The sequence below is a fragment of the Equus przewalskii genome, chromosome X (assembly GCF_037783145.1).
Source record: "Equus przewalskii isolate Varuska chromosome X, EquPr2, whole genome shotgun sequence".
Lineage (NCBI taxonomy): Eukaryota > Metazoa > Chordata > Mammalia > Perissodactyla > Equidae > Equus > Equus przewalskii.
In genome coordinates, this window is record NC_091863.1 from 73,520,033 (window position 1) to 73,540,619 (window position 20,587).

General features: G+C 33.1%; 1 protein-coding gene across 8 annotated transcripts in view; it reads left to right on the forward strand.

Moving 5' to 3' along the window:
- Positions 1-20,587, forward strand: part of PCDH11X (protocadherin 11 X-linked) — a 666,144-nt gene that overhangs the window by 79,876 nt on the left and 565,681 nt on the right. The gene's annotated exons all lie outside the window — the stretch shown is intronic.

Genomic DNA, 20,587 nt, shown 5'->3' on the forward strand with positions numbered 1-20,587 from the left:
ATATATTTTATTTCTCTGGCATTAAATTACTGAACATATTTCATTGCTTTGAGTAATTTGCCCTTTAACATTAACTCATTTTTCACAATATGTTAATTAATTCATTTCATACACAAACGACTAAATGCCTCAAATTAGGTGTACATTAAATTTGTTGAGGAAAGAATGATGTATCCCAATCTTATGCCATATTCTTTAAGCTGCTTTTGACTTATTAACACTACTAACAGAATTTTTAAAAGAAACGTGATTTCTTGAGACAAAAAGGGAGTATAAAGGACCCTAATAATCATGACATAACATATGTTTCTTGGATTTTCATTCAAATGCTTCATTGTGTATCATATTACCTCGCAAAGTGTTAATAGGATTTGGCCTATTATGTATGTATATTAAATTAGTGTATTATTTGAAGTGTTCTTTGATGTAAAGGTATTTAGAAGAGGTTTATGCTCCATTTAGCATTTCAAATTAGTGTAATTATTGGATATTTGGTATGTAAGTAATATTTTAAACAGGTTTCTGTTAAAATTTAGTGTTCCCATTTACTCAATACAGAATCCCTTGTATCTCCAGTGATGTCAAGTTCCTTGAACATACTTTCTATTTGGCTTTTTAACATTACTTAGTTAATTATAATGACTGTGAGTGTAGCTATTTTACTGGTAATAATAAATGTCGTGTAAGCTACAATATTATATTGCATACTTATAAACAACTATTGTAGAAAAATACTTAAAATTAAATTTTACCTTTGTGAAAGTTACTCACATAGAATAACTTTATAATTTTCTCCTATTTCTTCTTGATAAATTAGTGTAATTCAAATAAATTAAGATCAAAATTGAGCCAACTTATAATACCCCTAGAGTCAGTGCTCTGCAGGTACCAAGACATACTAAGAGTAGGAGTTTCCAAAATCCATAGTCTCAGTTTGGTTGGGAACAAAATGATGCCCGAGAAAATGAATCAACATTTCAAGTGTCCCATAATAAACTACTGTGACCTCCTGACCATTTGTACACGCAATTATTATATAAATGCATTTTAAGTGGTGCATGACGACCACCCTGATCTCTCCTTTTCTCCATACTCTATGAGCTAAGGGAGAATACCTCATTTTTCTTCCTATTCAGTGACCCTTCCCTTTATGACTGTAATAAGAAAAACTCCTAATCACTCCTTTGTATACATAAAGATGAAAATGTCTTGAAATAGTTATCCAGAATCTCTAAATAAAGCATTCCTCAATAGTTCTATGAGTGTCATCTTTGCAGAAGATGAAACCAAAAACTATTTTTAAAGCTGTAAGTGACTCCATCCCTCAGAATACAACTTCTGTAGGAAAGGAACTTCTCAACTGATTTCTTCCCTGCTCTTTAAGGCTAAAATACTTACCTATTTAGAATAATGATGAGTGAAATTTAACCATATTTAAAAGTCTGCCATAGATGAAAATGGATCCTACTTTTGTTAATTAACTAGGCTTGATCTGTCCTTTATTTATGTTTGAGGAAATATTACCATTTGAGAAGAGTATGGACAGCATTGAAACCAGTTTTCCACAAAAGCCAGAGAGAACGAAAATATGTATTTTCCTACCCGGTTCCTTCTTATCAGTTGATTTGGTGGCACTTTTAATTTAATTACGATTATTATTACATTTTGGCTTACAAAGTCTCAGATATCTTCCCATCTCTTGTGTTGGCATTATTGGACTCCTGGAATATTCCCAATGAAATGTCCTTCACGGTCTCTCTAGCTCTTATTCTAGTCAGTGAATAAAGACAGAAGGAAAACATATCTTAAGACTAGTCGTCACAGACAAAGAAAAGGAACTTTTAGTGCACTTAGTCTATTGAATCATAAGTAGACTATCTAATTGGTAAACTACAATGTACCGTATGCTTTCACCATTGCAATCACTCAAAGAAGTAATTTCTTTTGATTAAAATGCAAAGTGCATAAATTGAAAAAAAGTTGGTGAAATACATTCCCTCATTTTACTTTAAATATGGAAGTTTATTTTTACAAATAGGATCATTCAAGCCGTTACGTTTCTCAAACTATTTTTATTTTCAATAATTTAAATTTAAAAATTTATAAGGCAATTTTAATTCTAGCCATCAGTTAATCTTTTATGTCTGCATCTTCTGATTTTTTTGTTGACTACCCTGTCCACATTATCAATGAGAATACATGTACTTCAGAATAATTTTTAAAAGTTGAATTTAGATTCAATCAATTAACCGTTATTTTGTACAGTATTTACTAATCTTTTAATTTCAACACAAAATAATACTGCCTCATTTTATTATTTTGTTGCCTGTACTCGTCACTGTCCAATTAGATTTTGTAACTGTGTGTCTAGTCAGGTGTGATACGAAGCCTGATCTTAACAGAAATGATACAGGACAAGCAAATCTTAAAAAATCTTTTGTGAACTTAAAACACACTCTGTAAATGCTTCCTATAGGTGCTCTTGTGTAATAGACATGTTTTCCTAGATTTTGTGAAGCTTAGTTTTTGTCTCTTTTAAATGTTATTCATATTTAGGTTTCTAGCATATTCAAAGGTGCTGTGATGATATAAAGCTGTATGTGTTGTATATAATTACCATTTTTAAAAAGAACTATTGTGCATTTTATTTTTTCATGCATTATAGGTATCCATACATGACATCCATGGTTTTATGCGGTATTTAGAATTAGGAGTAGATTTTTTTTAAATTCTAGGGTAGCCATAGGCTTTTATTTTTACTGCACATGCAATACACATTCATTGTCGAAAAATTTAGGAAATTATAGATAGATTTTAGATGAAGGATTTTAAAATTATTTGTTTTTATTTCAAGCTGTATCAGCAAGTTTTTCTTTATAACTTAGTAATTGTGTTTAAAGGCTCTGTAACCTTTGCAAGTGGTGCACTTTAAAATTACAGAATTATTCTGTTCTTTTTATATTATAAACTTTACATGCAGGATTTTTTACACATAGTGGTAATTGACTTTATTATGCATATTGTTTATTTTTATAGATGTTGGTTGGAAAAATTCATGTAATAGTATAGCTTGATTAGTTGATAGTGTAATACACAGGCATACTATGTATCTCCACCATGAGACTAACCTCTTTTCAGTAAAAAGATCAAATTTTGGTGAAAAAACTTTTTTAGTTAAAAGGAACGCCTTCTTAATATCTGTTCCTGTAGAATGAAAAAGCAAGTTTATTTCCAAGAATTCTCATAACCAACTCTTACCTTTTTCATATTCTAGATATTCTCAATTAAAATTGGTTTAGCTGTCCTTTTTAAGTGGTTAATTACATTTAATTATCCACACATACAAAAGTAATTGTCAAGTGAAACAATCACAATTCATTAGGTTTCAGATAGTCAAATTGGCGTAATAATGAAAATGAAGTATTTCAGTGGATATTCTAGAAATATTTGCACTTTTTCCCTTGTCCTGGAGCCTTATATTTATTAATTATTCATTGATTTACTTCATAAAATGTTATTCTTTTTAAAATGCCGTTGACTTTTAAAAGCATTTTTATTTTTTTTGTCTTACTACGTGGCAAAAACATTAGATAACAAAATAATGTTTTCATTAGATACTTAGAAAAAGTTTACACAATACTACTTTTAATCTATTTGGTGGTAATTAGAAGTAAATGAATATACAACTCTGCTGAAAAATATTATTTTCAGAAATCCATAAAATAAACTTTAAAATATTTACTTGTTTTATTACTTATCAGTTCTAACCTCAATTTCAAAATCAATGCAGATCAACATTTCAATGAACCTTTATAACTAAAGAGAATTGATCATAAACATTATCACTTTATGCAAAAATATTCCCAGTAATTCAATACAATTCAAATAGTTGTTCAGTGTCACAACCTTGAAGTAATTAAAATTTTTGAAAAAATTTACCAGTTCTTTTAGTATGTAAACACAAGCCTAGTCTCATATTCAAGGTGGGAAAATCACACACACACACAAAATGGAATTGCATGGACTCTGGAAAACTAATTTATGAGCTCCTAAATTAGACATTATATTTCATTATTAATTTTATTCCTTTGATCGCATCACTCAGAACTGTGTATTGGGTGCCTTTTTTTGCAGAAAATTGTATACCTTTATTTATGATGTTCAGAGTGAATAATTACATTTTTTCACACAGATACAGTTATTCAAGAGAAGGTGCTGAGTTCACTTCCAGATAGGTGTCATGGCTTTGTCTACATGATTCCAAAACTTCTGGAGGCAAAATACAATCTTTCACTAAACATGGGGATATTTTGTCTACCTGACAAAATTGTTTGACTCTGTAAAGACACAGACTTTATCTAATACTACAGAATAATATCAGAACCGTTTCATTTTAGATAGGAAAAAAGAGCTTGACGTCTTATATAAAGTTATCTTATCTTTAACTGAATCTAAGGTAATTGATAACATTTAGCAACAAAATTCAAGACGGTGCTACAATTCAACTTTACATATATAAATTTTCGTTGTTTATAAGGCTATACAAGTATTTATTTCAAAATGCACACAAATTATAGAAATGATAGGGAACATGCAACTAAGTATTTTCAGGTATGAGAATTGACAGATAAACATACCAAACTCTAGAAATTAATATACCTAATCATGTCTAGAGAAAAATTCATTTGAATTTGGTGTTGAAGTAGTTGTAATATAGTGGGATTAAAATGGGCTATCGTGTGTATGAGCATATATATGTTTGCATATAGTAGGTGTATATATTTATGTTTGTCAAATTTCTAGCAGAGAAAAGTGATATAAACGTCAAGCTAAAGACAACTTGTTCAAAGATTATATATCTACATTTATGATGTCATTCCCTCTCTTTTTAAACTCTTGTGCCTCACTTCTGAACTACAATCATCCTGTATCCCTTATATCTTCCTATACATCACCTTTCATTTAATAAAGCTCTTGTCATATTTAGTGCATCGCAAGCACGTACTCACGTCTTTTTTACTTTTAATCAAATTGTTTTGCTTCTAATGTAACTGCAGTATTTCTCTTCATAGAGTTTCCCTGTTTTCTGAATCATCACAGATCAAGTAACATTAAATTATACATTAAAAAGTTAAATTGCTTTTTCCTAAGTACCAGTGCAGATTCTACTTCTTCTGCACAAAAAGAGCTAACATAAATTTGCCTTCAGTAATAGTCAACTTCTGCTCAGTTGGTATAACTAAAACCTATACAAAAAACTCCATTACAATAATCCTCTCTATTTTGCATTAATACCTTATTTAATTTTAATACTTAGGAAACCAAAAACGAGATAGGCAGTTCTCTGTTAGTGCTCTGTACAGTGTCAGATTTTCAATTTCTTATGTCTCCAACTTTGTGGGTTTATGTTTCCATCAAAAGGCTAAGATATGGATTTACTATAATCATATACATGCATACATATCTACCTATCTATGGATATACACACATACATTTTTATAAACAGATCAGTGTGAACTATGGATTGACGTAAATCATGAAAATATTTATGAGAATAAGTTCAGTTTTCAGATTGGGCAATGTGTACATTTTATTATCATTTCTGTTTTTGAGTGGAGCTAGTACTAAGAACAGTGATTGAAGAAAAGCTGTGTAACATTAAAATTTTGAAGATTTAAAATATAAGAGCATTCACAGCAGTCACTTGTAAAATTTTGGTTTTGCTTTGTTATTTGCAGCTGTAATTTAAAAAAAATAAACAGGTTTTTGTGTGAATATAGTAGAGTGAATATTATAGAGTATCTTTCAACTGGAATACATGTAGATACTAACACTGGCTGTATTTGATGTAATTTCAGTGCATAAAGTGTGTGTAATCTGTATGAAGTGAAATACCTATAAATAAAGTTGTTTCTGCATTGCAATAACATATCTTCTGATATTTTTTGAAGTGCTTCTTGTTAGCAGGGCCTACCAATGTCATTAACATCATCTAAGATTCTAAAATAATTTTTAGCACACTAACATCCTACAGTTTCATGTCATAACTCATTATCTGCGTTGTATTAAGCAGAGCTTTATATACTGGCGTTCCTGTTCACCAACATTGGGAGATAACTTGTCTTTTTCAATTAACCCAAAGCAATGAAGTAGACAGAAATGACTCATATTTACTAAAGTTTTAGCTTTGTGCATTTTATTGTAGTCATATTATTTGAATATTGGCAATATGGTATCACTTATTAACCACCATATTTCATAGAACATGCTAGATAATGGCGTTTACCATGAGTTCAAATGAGATTAAATATTTCTCAAATTCCTACTATGAGCAACACAATGTAGAGAATCACGGTCGTTGTGGTGAGGTATGAGGTATAAGTCGGTAGGGATGTGGGACAATCAAGGTTCTCCCCTGGTTTAGTGTAAAAAGCTCCTCATCCAAGGAGTTTAACTGAAAGTATGTTTAAAAAACACTTTTGTTTTCTTCCAGTGCAGAAAATTTCTGAGTATATGAGGTTAAAAAAAGAAAAGGAAAAGAAATATTAAAAGAAAACATAAAAGCACATTAAAGTAACAAAATACAAAAACATCAGTTTTTATCATAATAATTAGGGGGGGTGTGTGTGTGGGGGTGAGTCTGTGTGTGTGAATACCGCTAGTAAAGTATCTCGCAAGTATGTATTAGGTACTCATTCCAAATTTCTTGAAATCTGAGCTGAGCAAGCACGTACCTGACCCATTTTAGGAAGCGTCAAACTCATAAACACTTTCTTTTCCTCGGTCACATCCAAGTAGCAACCAAATCCTGTTTATCTTGCCTGTAAAATGCCTCTGACATTTGTCCCTTTGCCACTTCCTTATTCAGGTCCTCATCATGTGTTACCTGTTCCACTATTAATAGGTTGTCCTGCTCCCTACTTTCATTTGTCCAATTCATTTTCTACCCTGTACCCAGAATACTCCATCTAAAACACAGATCTGACCAAGTGAAGTCTATGACAGAAACGCTTCCAAGACTTTCCCCAGTGCATATAGAATAAAACTTTAATTACTGTATTTTTCAAGGGATTTTACAATCTTAAGCAGGTCTAACTGTTCATCCATATCTCTTACTACTCCTTGTGTCCCATATTTTTGTCACATTTACTTTACCCTTTGTTCCTTCACCATACCACGCACTTTCATGCTTCCATAAATCTGAACAATTTACTAGAACTGTATTAGAGCACTTCCTTTGGTTAAGACACTGCTGTTGGGACAACAAATATAACTAAGCCGTGGTCTATGAAACAGAAGTGTAATTGTGGAGACAAGGCAAGAAAACAAACATTTTTAATAGCAGACAGAATATGATAAAAATGAAAGAGTGCTACCTGTGATTACATTAAAAATGAAAGAAGCCTGGATGGCATCCTTTTCTTCAATATCTTTCCTGTTTCTTAACATTAACCTTACATAATTCTTATAAAATTAAAAACCTCAAGTAAATGACTAGATTATATCACCTTTCAAACATTAGTTTCTAGAAACTATTTCCGGAAAATTGCTGTTACATCATTTTTTTCCATTAATTTTAGAAAGATTTTAAATATTTACCTCAGATATTTTAATTCTTGTTACATTTCCTGGCCATGAGTTACACTTAAAATAAAAATTATCAAAGGGAAAATTTAACCCATTTGTTGATCTTAACATAATTCGTATACCAAGAGACCAGAACCATATAATGCTTCAAAGGGAAAATTTAACCCATTTGTTGATCTTAACATAGTCCATATACAAGAGACCAGAACGACATACTTCTTTTTTATGCATTTTAGCAAAAAGAAACATATCAATGTGACATTTCTTCAAAGAAAAATATGGCAAGAAAAAGGCTTTCTTGTCCTCAATATAGGAACATTTTCCATGGTGAATCATAATGAACTGATTTGACAACTCTGGTTTAAATGTGCTTGTGTATACGTAAATACTATCACTGAAGTACTGAGATGAAATGGTCACCCCAACTAGAAATCATTTTATCTCTTTCCCTCCATGCTCAAAATGAAAGCTAGCAACTTTGTGAAAACAGGAACAGATGGAGAAAACCACGGGATATCAAATGTAGATAAAGTCCAAATTATAACATGGTAGATTGCCCTGAAAATTCAGAAACTACATATCCCTATTCAAAACTAACATATAAACACGTGATACATAACTGATATATGAAGATATGTATATATCTTTCTGGAATGCACTTCTTGGCACACGTACTGAAAGCAATACACCACCTTCTTCCTAGAAATAGACAAGATGAAAATAAACCACATAGTTCTTAAATTAGCCCTTTTTCTTTTGTCTTTATTATGATAGAAAAATTCTTTCTAAGTTGCATGCATAGGGTTTTGTTTGGATTAGTTTCTCTTTCATATCTTTGCCAGACAGTCTTATATCAGGAAGCTAGAATGCCAACATTACCATAAAACATTTCCATATTACCTGATGATGGTTTACAAAAATTCATTACTTATTTTACCTTTTTATGTAGAGGGAATGAATATCATCATGGGTAAGGAAATAATGTTTCTTCAGCTCAGTTATAATTATTGAGAATTTTCCAACCATCAGAGATGAAATGAAAGCAACTATTAACATTCTTAGAATTAAAGTCAGTGGCTGTTTTCTTCAGTGCATATCCCTTGGGAATATAGGGCCATTGTAAAGGGATGATAAAGTGGAAGACCAGATATAAAGACAAGGCTAAGGACTCAATAAATGAAAACCTTACGAGAGTTGCACATTGCCACATTTCTAATAAACAAAGTTTCCCCTCATATTTGTATTTTTTAAAAATAGTTTTGAAGTGCTTCTATCAGGACAGTGGGAGGATTATTATTCACAAAACACACCCCCGCTTACTCATTTTTAATCTGATAGAGCCAAAAAGTATTTTTTTATTCTGGTTTATTTCTTAGAAACAATCCTATCTAAAAATGAATCGAACACAGAAATTACCATAGCTACATGTCAAATCTGCCTTAACTGTCTTAATCTTCCTACCAAAACTGTCTTTGTGCTTGGGTGTGAAATTTCAAATTTCATGGTGCATTTTTGTTGCTGTGGGGAAAGATTCCATATCCTTTCTCATATGAAAAACTCCTGAAAATAGACTTGTCAACATTTCCTTTCTTCTTTAGGTTGGTCTGGCATGTGGAATGTGTTAGAACCCCAGGCTGACTATCATATATCGGCATGGGAAGTTTGGGATCTGCTGAGAGAGACTTGTCTTCTTAACACATAAAGGAAACATGCTATAGGTCAGTCCTCTCTGTTCTCTGGGCAACTTTTGTGCCCCATGTTCAGAGAGGCACAAGTATCTTGTCTCTTGTCTAATCTCTGTCAATCCAATAGCATAAAAAGTCTTAGTTACCTAGATACTTTCTGGACAAGGTGGCCCTTTTTACTGTGGAAAACAGGCCTCTGGCCATTCTGTCCTTGTAATACATTTTTATGAGCCTTAGTAATATCACTCTCCGTTGTACTTCATCAAATCACCTGAACTCTCTCATTCCCTGAGCAGTGATCACTTCTCTCATTATAATGTAAATATGCACTATGTGAAGAGTAAAGCTTATTTAGCCATATAATCTGCTAGTCTAAAATTACATTTTTCACATTGAGAGAAGTATAGTTTGCATAGCTAAAGCAACAAAGTGCTTAAGTCTTGTGAAAAATGGTTTGAGACACAGAGAGCGTGCTAGTGCTGAAATCAACCAAGGCCTAACAGGAAAAGAGAAAGAGGTGGTAGGAGCCAAAGGATTAAAACCACAGATTTCTCTCTAATATTTCCTCAATTTCATCAACTTACATCTTTCTTGATTTGCCTCTTCTTGGTAATGCCTACTATTGGCCCTGGTACAAATGATCATTCCTAAAATTTCACATATTCATCCCTCAAAGTTTTATCCTTTCTCTCTTCTCTGGTTGAAACATCAGATAGTCATATATATCCCTGTTGAGGTTTCCCCTTGACTAAAGGAAGCTAATAGTCCAGAAAGATCTCCATATAGGTTCGGTTTCCATACAGATCTAGATCTATATAATACGAATATATATATATATAAAATGTATATATATACACACACTAAAATAGAATTAATAGAACTTAAATTTAAATCCTAATTTAAAAAGAAACTAAGAAGATGAAGATTACGTTCTTCTAATGGTAACATTTTTATTTTGGATTTGGATAAACATTTTACTTGAATTGTTGAAAATGATTTTTACTCTTCTGGTTATATGAGACTGACCAATCTAATTCTCAGATCTGTACTATTTTCTACAACCTTTATGAGATGTATTGTTTCATCTGTGTTCTGCTTCTATTTTAGAGATCATATGGTATCCTAGTCTGCCTGTATTATTTGACAGATGATGGAACCCAAGGCCAGAAGAAAGAACTGACCTTTTTTGAGAATATGTATTTATGTCAGGCAGTGTGCTAGGCACCTTACATATTATAGTTCTTTATCTCAGAGAGGTTGCAAAGTAAGTGGTAGAGAGAGCATCTATGACTAGATCTAATCGACTCTCAAGTTCTCCTTCTTCTGTACCTCATTACATGTCTGGTAGAGTTTTGGCTCCTACATCTGATTTGAAGTTCAGAGGCCCTTCACTTTTACCACTTTCCTATTAAATTTCTCCTCTGTTCTACAAATCAGCACCCAGTTTAAGTAGACTTCCCCAACTCTCTTAGCTCCTTCCTTGACTCCTTCTCACGCATTTCAGCTGAGGAAGATAATCTTCTGCATAATTCTTGTTAGTAGGTTTCCATGAAGTTGGCAAGCACCTTATGTTCATTCTGGAAGCTATTGCTATTAGAAGATATGTACCACAGGTCACAATTTCCTGTGAACAGGTCAGTTGGAAGAATGCAAACAGCATAGACAAAGAAGCTCTCTCCTTCCACCTATCTCCACTCTCAATATATGAACCCAGAACAAACTTTGTAAATTATGGCTATTCAGAAAGTTTTTAAACAAATTGAGCTTTCTAAGGATAGTATGTTCAGAGTTCCCTTCCCCTCCCCATTGTGCCTTTGCAATATTTAAAACAAAGTAGTATTCTAATGTCCTGCAGTTTGGTAAGCCACAAGATGAGTTTGAAAGAGAAAAGTATATATGTGTATCACCAAATATAAATGTAAATTCTATACTACATCAATTTATAATAAAAGAAAGATTTAATCCATTCAATATAGCTATGAATTTCTGATTAACCTGATGAGACATATTAGCAATAATCAGAAATACATATCAAATATTGACAGATATCTATAAAAAGTATTGAAAATCTAATTCAAGTACAATATGAATTTTTACTTTAGTCATTTAGAATTACTAATTTTGGATTACATGGGAGAAATTGAAAGAATATTTTATTTCTGGATTATGCTTCCTAATTTAACCAATTTATATGTAGCTATGGGAACATTAATTTTTAATACTGTCCAGTATATCCTAAACACTATTATATAATACCTTTGGTTCCAAATGGGAAAGGTTCAGCACTTATTCAGGAAGCTGTGTTAATTCCTTAAGACCACTTAGGGAACATAGATCAGATGCCTGTGCTACATTAAGTTCTGAAAATAAGGATTGTAAAAAAGAAAGAAACGAGGGGAGGATAGTTCAAGGAAAATTTTGAGAGTGCCTGCTAAGTGCCAGGTAGAGTGCTAGGCACAATGGACAACAAGATGTAGTGGGATATGATGGGGTTTTAGAGTCCTATAGACTTGGCTTCCAAATCTGGATTTGCAGGTTTTAGCTGTATGGTTTTTAACCTTTTTGAACCTCAGGATCTTCATCTTTCCAGTTGATGTCAAGATATCCAATTAATGGGATTGTTAAGTGAGGAGTCAGTGAGACAATGTGTAAAATAAAAAGCACGGTATCTGAAATAAAGTAGATAGTCAATAAATATAAGCCCTGTTTCACATTGATGAACTCATCTAACCTTCTGAACAACACAGTGAGTTAGGTATTATTGGTATCATACAATTTTATAGAATTAAAAAAAAAAAAAGCCGAGTGTCAGAGACCTTCCCGAATTTTCCCAGGCCCAATTTAACCAATTTAAGTGCTCGTTCCCCTACATCTCAGCTGTATCAGATCAAGAGTCTAGGCAACCTTATTTTTATTAGCTGCTTAATTAAAGCTGACCCACCTGCTAGTCTTGCCTCTTGAACCCTATCATGTGTGTTCTTTGCAGCAGCCTGCGTAGAAATATTGAGTCTTGCTCTAGGTGATAATGTTAACTTTAAAACCCTTTCAGTTGTAGGTGGATGAATTTTTAAACATAGCGGATGGAAATAAAGTTTTGCCTTCTAGTGATTGTGAAAACTATTAATAAGGCTGACTTACTGTTAAATCATAATGCCAGATGAGGAAGATGAGACTCAGAATGTGAGAGTCATTTGCCTAAGTCATGCAGAGCAATTTGCCCAAGGTCATACCGTTAGAGTTTTAAAATATCAGGTGATGACTGTTAATCTCCTGACTTCCGGTTCAGGATTTTTATTACTATGTACACAAACTATTTAGTCTATGATAACTCTGCGTCCTGGATAAAAACTGTACCAAGTGGTATTGAATAGTATTAAAATCGGGAAAAAAGTGAAACGAACAAAAATAAAACTGTTGTAGGAATCAGAGCAGAGTTGAGGTTTTAGCTTTACTAGCAAACAAATCTAGTGTGACCTTGGAAGATCACTTATCCTTCTGAGATTCAGTTTCTTCATGTGTAAAATGGAGAGGGTGGGTTTTTTCAGAAGCTCAGGCGACACAATTTCTCAAAAAGCATTTGAACAATGAGAGCTCTACATAAATGATAATTGTTATCAATACTATGTAACTAAACAAGCCTTTAAAGTTGTTCTACTATCAAGTTTCTTCCCTTACAGGGCACTGAAAATGATGGGTTCTTGATTACAAATACCTTATTAATATTTCATGCAAGTGCCCAGAAAGGCCAGTTTGTGATTATATGGGGGAGACTGGGAGACTACTGTGATTCTGAAATGCACTTTCTGATTGATGAACTAAATTATACCAAGTATTTCTTAGAACAGCCCTACGCACATGGACTCAAATTCCTTAAAACCACGGGTTTTGTATGACAATTAAGGAAGCTGAGACAGCTTTCAGTGGCCAGTAAGGGTCATTTTAGAAACAATAGAGTTATAGTGACTCTTCTCAACAAAAAGAAAAACGAGAGGGAGAAAACTGTTCTTGTGTGCCTACTCTGTGTTAGGCACCCTGGGGCAGTGGGAGAAGGATGAGCTTCCAAATCAGGAGGCATGGGTTCTAACTCTGACTTTGCGGTCTTTAGCTATTGGGTCTTGCATAAAACTTATAAATATTTCCGAATCTCAGGATCTTCATCCATCAAAACGGCAAAAATGACAAACTCATAGGGTTGTTGTATGAATTAAATGAAATAACCTATAAAATGTGACTGGCACATAATAGGCACTGAATAAGTGCTAGTGGCCTTTATCAATTATCTCAACTAATCCACCCAACTACCCAGACAATGATACATTGTTAGCGTCATCCTCACGTCACAAACTAAATTGGGAGACTGAGTCTCAGAGTTTCAATGATTTGCTCAACCTCAGGCAACTGGCAAGTGGCCTGTCTGGAATTTTACCAAGATTGGCTTCTCATTTTCAAGTTCTTTTCTGACCATCAGTCTGCCTCTGGCATAAGACTCAAAATGCCTCTGTTCAGAGGTGGTTTACAAATTGAGAAAATTCAAGTTGTTATGCATGGTATTAAATATATACTTAATTCCTTCTTTTACATTCTTCTTCGTTAGGCACAAGGAGATATGGTGTGAGTAGGGCTCTATTTTCTGAACTGTGAATAAACGACTTTGGGAAGAAAGTTTCTAATATAATGATAAGAATCTGACTTAATATGTGGTTTCGATATTAACTATTTTACTCTATTATCTCCATGTACATGAATGGCTATCTTAGAAAGGATACCTCTAATTGAAAGAGGCATCCAGACATAAAACATAAAGACAAAATTTTTAGTAGAGCTTAGGTTCAACATAATTAGAATTCATATACTATAGAAACTAATTGCCTAAAAAATAGTTTGAAACTTTAAATTGGATCATATATTGTCTAGAATCTGTTAAATAACCTTTCAATTAAAGTCTTATATTTCCATCACACCTGGAATGCTAATTAAGTTGTCTATGTTGGTTTAGAAAACAAAATTTCACATCCGTAAAATTCTAAATGAATAGTTTATAGATTTTCAGCTCAGGAGCAAGATTATTTAATTCTATTTCTACTATACTTATTTTTTTTCTGATTATAGAAGTTTATGATAGAAAGTAAGAAAATAAAGAAAAAAAATACAGTGATGGCAATAGGAACCACTTTATAATCCCGCCATTCAAAATTAACCCCTTTTAGCATTTTGATAAACTCCTGGTTGTTTTCTAAGCATAAGCTTATATATTTAAAACTTGTATATTATTTAAAATGATAGGGTCTGACCATGCTGTGACTTTATAAATTATTCTATTAACATCTTAATTTGAAAATTAAGTAGTTCAAAGACTGGTTTCAGAACCAAAAACACATTACTTACGCCCATAAATTGTACATTCATGAAAATAAATAACTAAAATGCAAGGCAGTAGAGGAATAATTGTCATTTTGAGTTTGAAGAGAGAAGCCACTGTGAGCTAGAGTAGGAGATAGAGCCATGGAAGAGACTGAGCATGATTTGTCCTTCAAGCAGGATTTGGGGAAATGGAGAGAAAGGAAAGGTCCCAGGTGGCACAAATTAAATGAGTTAAAGTACATGTCACATTTTTGGAACAGGGTTTCCAGCTGCCTTTGAGATAAATTTAGGAAGATATGTTAAGGCTATATTGTGGACAACTTTGTGGAGGCAGTAAATCTCAGACTAAAGGAGTTTTAATATTTATTTTTAGAATACTATTTCTTATATATCTTTCTCAAATGGGAAAACTACTTTTACGATTTATACTTCCTCAATTCCCATTCACTTCTCAAAACATTGTAATCTTGTCTCTACCCGTATCCTCTCACTACCAACGTTCTTCATCTGGTTAGTAGTGGCCTCCTATTTTCTAAACTCAAGGGACATTTTTCATTTGCGTACCTTTCTGCTTCACTTGACACTTTCCTCATTCATTCGCTCCTTTTGGAGTTCGATTTTCATGGCTTTGTAGGGAAGGAAGACATTTCCTCTACCTAATGTGGGTTCATCTGGCCGGAGAATGAATTAAATTCACATGAGACAGAATAGCAAGAGAAAATTAAACAAAGCTTCATATGGACCATGGCCCGGGGAGAAAGGGCACCGAAGAAGTGAGGTATACAGCGTGGTTATATACCAGCAAACAGGATATTTCACATATGATTGAAATGTCCCTCCCACAATAGTCACAAGATTGCCCGGTCCGCACAGCACTTGATGGACACACCAGGTAGTGGGTGTAGCAGGAGGCAAGTCTATTGTCTCGAGCTGGGTGGTCACAGGTGAGCACAGCAATCAGTTCCTAGCCTAAGGAAAGATGCTTAATCCTTAAAGAAATGCCAACCTTGGGAGGGGGAGGGAAGTCAGTTACAGGAGGTTACCAGACAAGCACAAGAAACAAATGCAGATTTAAGTCCTTGTCTTCCCCATTGATTAAGAGTTTCTGGAGATAAGGTCATCTCCTTTCTTCTTCCTGATACAGAGAGGGAGGCACCTTTACAGACAGAGATTTCCTTTACAATGTAAATGTCTCCTAACAAAGGGTAAGTTCTACTTTTCAGTTGCTTTCCTGTCTGCAAAGAAACCGGCCTCAAATAATCCTCATGCCAAAGAGACATATCTTGGCGTGGCCAAGACAAGTCCCCCACAGCTTCCATGATGACATTCCCTTCTGATTTTTCTTCTACCTTCTGACAATTCTATTTCTTTCCCGTATGTGAATACATCATCTACCTATTTCTTTTCTGTATGTGAATACATCATCTGTTCATGGCATAAGTGTTAGTTTTCTTGGTTACATTCTTTGCCTACTCTTCTCATTACTTCATACTCTCCCTGTTTCTTCATATATAACCTATGTCCTGATGAGTTCTAATCCTCATATATAGCCCTGTCCTCTCCCTGCAGTTTTGACAGATATGTAAAACTCCCTTATGAACATCTTCCCATCAATGGTCCATGGAACCTCAAAATCAACTTCTCCAAATGGAATTAATTCTCTCTAACTCCCTTTTCCCAAATCTGACCTGTTACCTATATCAACTAAATGGAGTCACCTTTGACCCAAATTGCTCAAGTTAGAAACCTGGTTAATATCATACGCTTTCTTCTTTCCTGCCCCCTCCCCAGTTAAATTCAACTTTGTTTCTGATTTTGCATTTGAAAATAATGGCAGATAATATTATTGAAAATTTACTGCATGCCAGGCATGCGCCAAGAACTTTAAGAACATCTCATTTAATCCTATTTTCCCTGTTTTGCTTATGGGGGAAATCAGGCTTAGGGTGCTTTAACATTTTGCCATATGTCACACAGCTAATAATCAGTAGAGCTGAGATTTAAATCCAAATATTTTAATTCCAAATTCCACACTCTTGCATACAATGGTAGCATTTATTGTTTCCTCTCTCTACTTCACCATCCTATTTTAGGTCTTCTTTATCTTTCACGTGGTCAAATGCAATAGCTGCTTGACTGGCATTTACCATATATCTAATCTTGTTCCATCAAACCACCCTCTGCACAGCCAGTGGATGTTCTATTTCAATTGCAAATTTTATCCTTCCACTCCTGTTTGAAATCTTCCATTGGCTCCTCCCAATTTTCAGGACAAATACCGTAGTTTTTTAGCATAGCATACAAATCTCTCTAGGATGTGGTCTCTGCTTATTTTTCAGCCTTAGGTTTCACCCATCCCTCCCTGGGCCATAGTTTATGCTATAGGGATATCAAATTGCATGCAGTTTTCTACTACACAACATACCGTTTTTAGTCTCTGCAACTTCATTCATGAATTTCCTGGTGGAGGCCTGCTCTTTGTCATTTTGTTAACATGATTACCCTCCACGGATTCTTTGTGACTCAGCTCAGGCTCTTCTATGAAGCCCTCCCTGACCAACTTCCTTCTTACCATGAGCACGTAAAATCTTATTCTACATGGTACACTTTGAGTTGTTTGAAAGAATGACTTTTGTATTTCCAGCATAAGCACATTCCTGGGATATAATACGTAAATAACCTTTGAGTAAGAAAATATCATGATGAACAATACTTTGAGACAATTAATTAAGTAGTTAAGGATCATAATGGAAAATGAAAGCCAAGTCTAAAGTAGGGAAATCAGCTAGGAGAATGTTGTGTTAAGATCAAAATAAGAGATAAGGGCCAGGACCAGCATGGTAGAAGAGGGAATTGAAAATAGGGCTTGACGAAGAGATGGGGAGGTCAAAGTGAATAACATTTCTAATATGATTCCAAAGTTTAAGGCAGTTGGTTGGAGATTACTAACTGGAGTTTGAACTGAGATAGTTAGGAGTGCAAGTTTTGTCGTGAATTGGGAGTTGAGGAGATGGAGAACAAATGTGTATGTGCTTTCCATTTGAAAATGGAGATACTCTAATTCCTTTTATCTGTGGGGAAAAAAGGGTGAGAAAATGCATGCAGGGATTAAATATTTTGAGATGAATATGACATGTATGAAAACTTATATCATAAGTAAATATTTAGCACAGTTTTACATATGATGGAAATATATCCAAGAGTTAAATTCAGCAGTACAACTATGTGTTTATATTTCTTAGTTTAGTGGAAACAATCCAACTATGATTGGTTGATTAATGAGCAAAAAGGACTTCAACTGTCATCCAATTTGAACATTATGTTCCCCCAAAATAACTAGTACTTGTTCATAATTGACTCTTTTCTGACTATAAAATAGCATGCACTAGTGGAAGAAAGTTTGAAAAATACAGATGAATAGATAAATAAAATAAAGAAAAATTAAAGTTACCTACAATCTCACCAACTTAATGATAATAAATGTTATTTTAGTGTATATTTTTCCAATATTTTTCTATTATATACTCCAGTGATTTTTTTTTTACAAAATAAGAATCATCATTTTCTTGTTTTATTATTCCTCTAAAAGAAAATTTTTGATTGCCTATATTATTATATAGATATTCCATAATACATTTAGTTACCTAGTACTGTTAGGTGTTTCAATTTTATGCTATTATAAGCAATGCTATAACGAACCTTATTGAACATAAATCTCTCTGTGCGCTGACCCAACAGCCAGCATTCTAATTCACAGAGAAACGCTGGGGGAGATTCCAGTAAAATCAGAAATAAGCTTAGATCACTACTTGTTTAAAATTGTTTTGGACAGTCCATTCAAAACCATCATATGAGGAAAATAATAAATATTGAAAAGGGTAATGCAATGCTATTAATATTTGTTTTTAATAGTGGTTTTCTACTGAGAAACTCCAAGAGAAACTTCTGGTGGTACGTAAAGGAAGTAAACTTTGGTAATGTGTACCAAAATTCTGTAATTCCACTTCTGGAAACCTACTATACACATAAATAAGGAAATTTTTAAAAAGTGATTGAATTTTAACCTTTCTAAAAAGTGACATCTTTATATATCATCCTTTCAGTTATCAATTGCTGTAGTAGATAATATATCATTATTACATACTTTTTTAATACAATAGCTGCTATTTGTATATAAAATAATTTTTTATGGAGAAACAGTTTACAAAGTTTAGATTTGTAGATTTTTATCTATTTAATCATGTTTCCAAAATAATGTATAATTAATAAATAGAGGGGATTTTTTGAGATAGTATGATATTTCTATTTTCCCTTTTGTGAGTTTTTCCCTTTGTATCAATTGTATACATTTTTACTTAATGGTAGAAAATGACATATCAACTAATTTTCTCAGGATTTGAAACTTTTAATTTTTTAAAAATAAACTTAATTGTGCCTTTTTCTATGTATTTAACTGTGCCATAGTACAGTGTCAGAAAAGAAAAAAAAGTCCATATACTTTATAGTGCATTTTTCTGTGTGATTTCTACAAAAATGAAGCATGTTTACAGCTCATTACTTCTTAATCTTTATGCATGTAACTAGTCACTCATCATTTTTTATACCTCAAAACTAATGCTTCAGAGAATTCACATAGAAGAAGTACAATTCAGGATATGTTTTTCAATGTATATGCAATGTCTTTAAATTGTTGAGCCATAGTTAAAATAAAGGCTAGCATATTCAAGACTAGAAAAAAGTATAATGCAGTTGACCCGGGTATATAATATTGTAATAAAGAAGATATTTTTAGCTTACAAATAGCTTTAGAAGTTGACATTAAGTTCCCATAAATATGTAGAGATTACTTTAAATCTTATTTTAATGAAGTTCAGAATATTGAAATCTTTATTTTCTGTGTTAGGCATGGGCAGTTAAACCATCTAATATGTAATTATATATTGAAGTTTCTTCAGCATTTTCCCAATTTGTTTTTACTTGAGTAAAGAGAACTTCACCCTTTCCCTCTACTAAAATGAAACAAAAAAGCTGAATCATTATTGACTCAGTATATTAACCATTTTGATAAAAGTGACCTTATATTTGATCACTGTCTAGACCAGTGATTCACAACACTGGCTGTGCATTAAAATTACATGCGGAGGTCAGAATCTCTCCCATGAGATTCTAATAGAGTAGGTCTGAACTGAAGCCTAGCTATCTTTATTTTCTATCAGCTTAACAGGTGATTTGGATGTGCAAGCAGGGGTGATAATCACTGAACACAAGCATACGTCCTTTAGATGAATCCTCATCCACATATTCGAAACATTGCTCATTAATAAGCTTACTCACTAGACTGAGCTTTGTTGGGCAGACACAATGTCTTTATTAGTTTTGTATCTCCAGTAAATAGCTCAGCTTTCGGCACATAAGCACTCAGGAAATATTTGTGTGTTTATTTATTTATTTAATGTAATCATAAGAATTCATTAAATCAATGAAGAATCATGCCATTGGTTAGATTCCTAGAAAGTGACTAACAAATGTTTATGAAATCCCTATTTAAAAATCAAACACAAAACTACTTTTGGAGCAAAGATTAACTTTGCTTTTCCATTGTTTTTTTTTTTTTTTCTAAGAAGGGTAAGTCTCCTTGAGGAAAATCAAGAATAATTTTGCCAGAAAAACATTTTCACCGTTAAAGTGCTCATGAGCACACTGTTTGTTGCCCAAGAAATAAACTTTAGGTAGCTCTGCTAACTCAATGACATGCAGGCAATGTATAGTGTGTACTTCTCCATTTAAAATAAATTAAAATAGCATGGCAGGTGGAAGTATAAAAATCGTGTACTACTAAACTACTTTCACTAGTATAATTTTAAAATACGAGCAAGTATTAAACTGATTTTAGTGGTTTTGTAAATAACTAATCTTTAGATAGTGGTACGATGAATCTAGTGTTTATTTTTTAT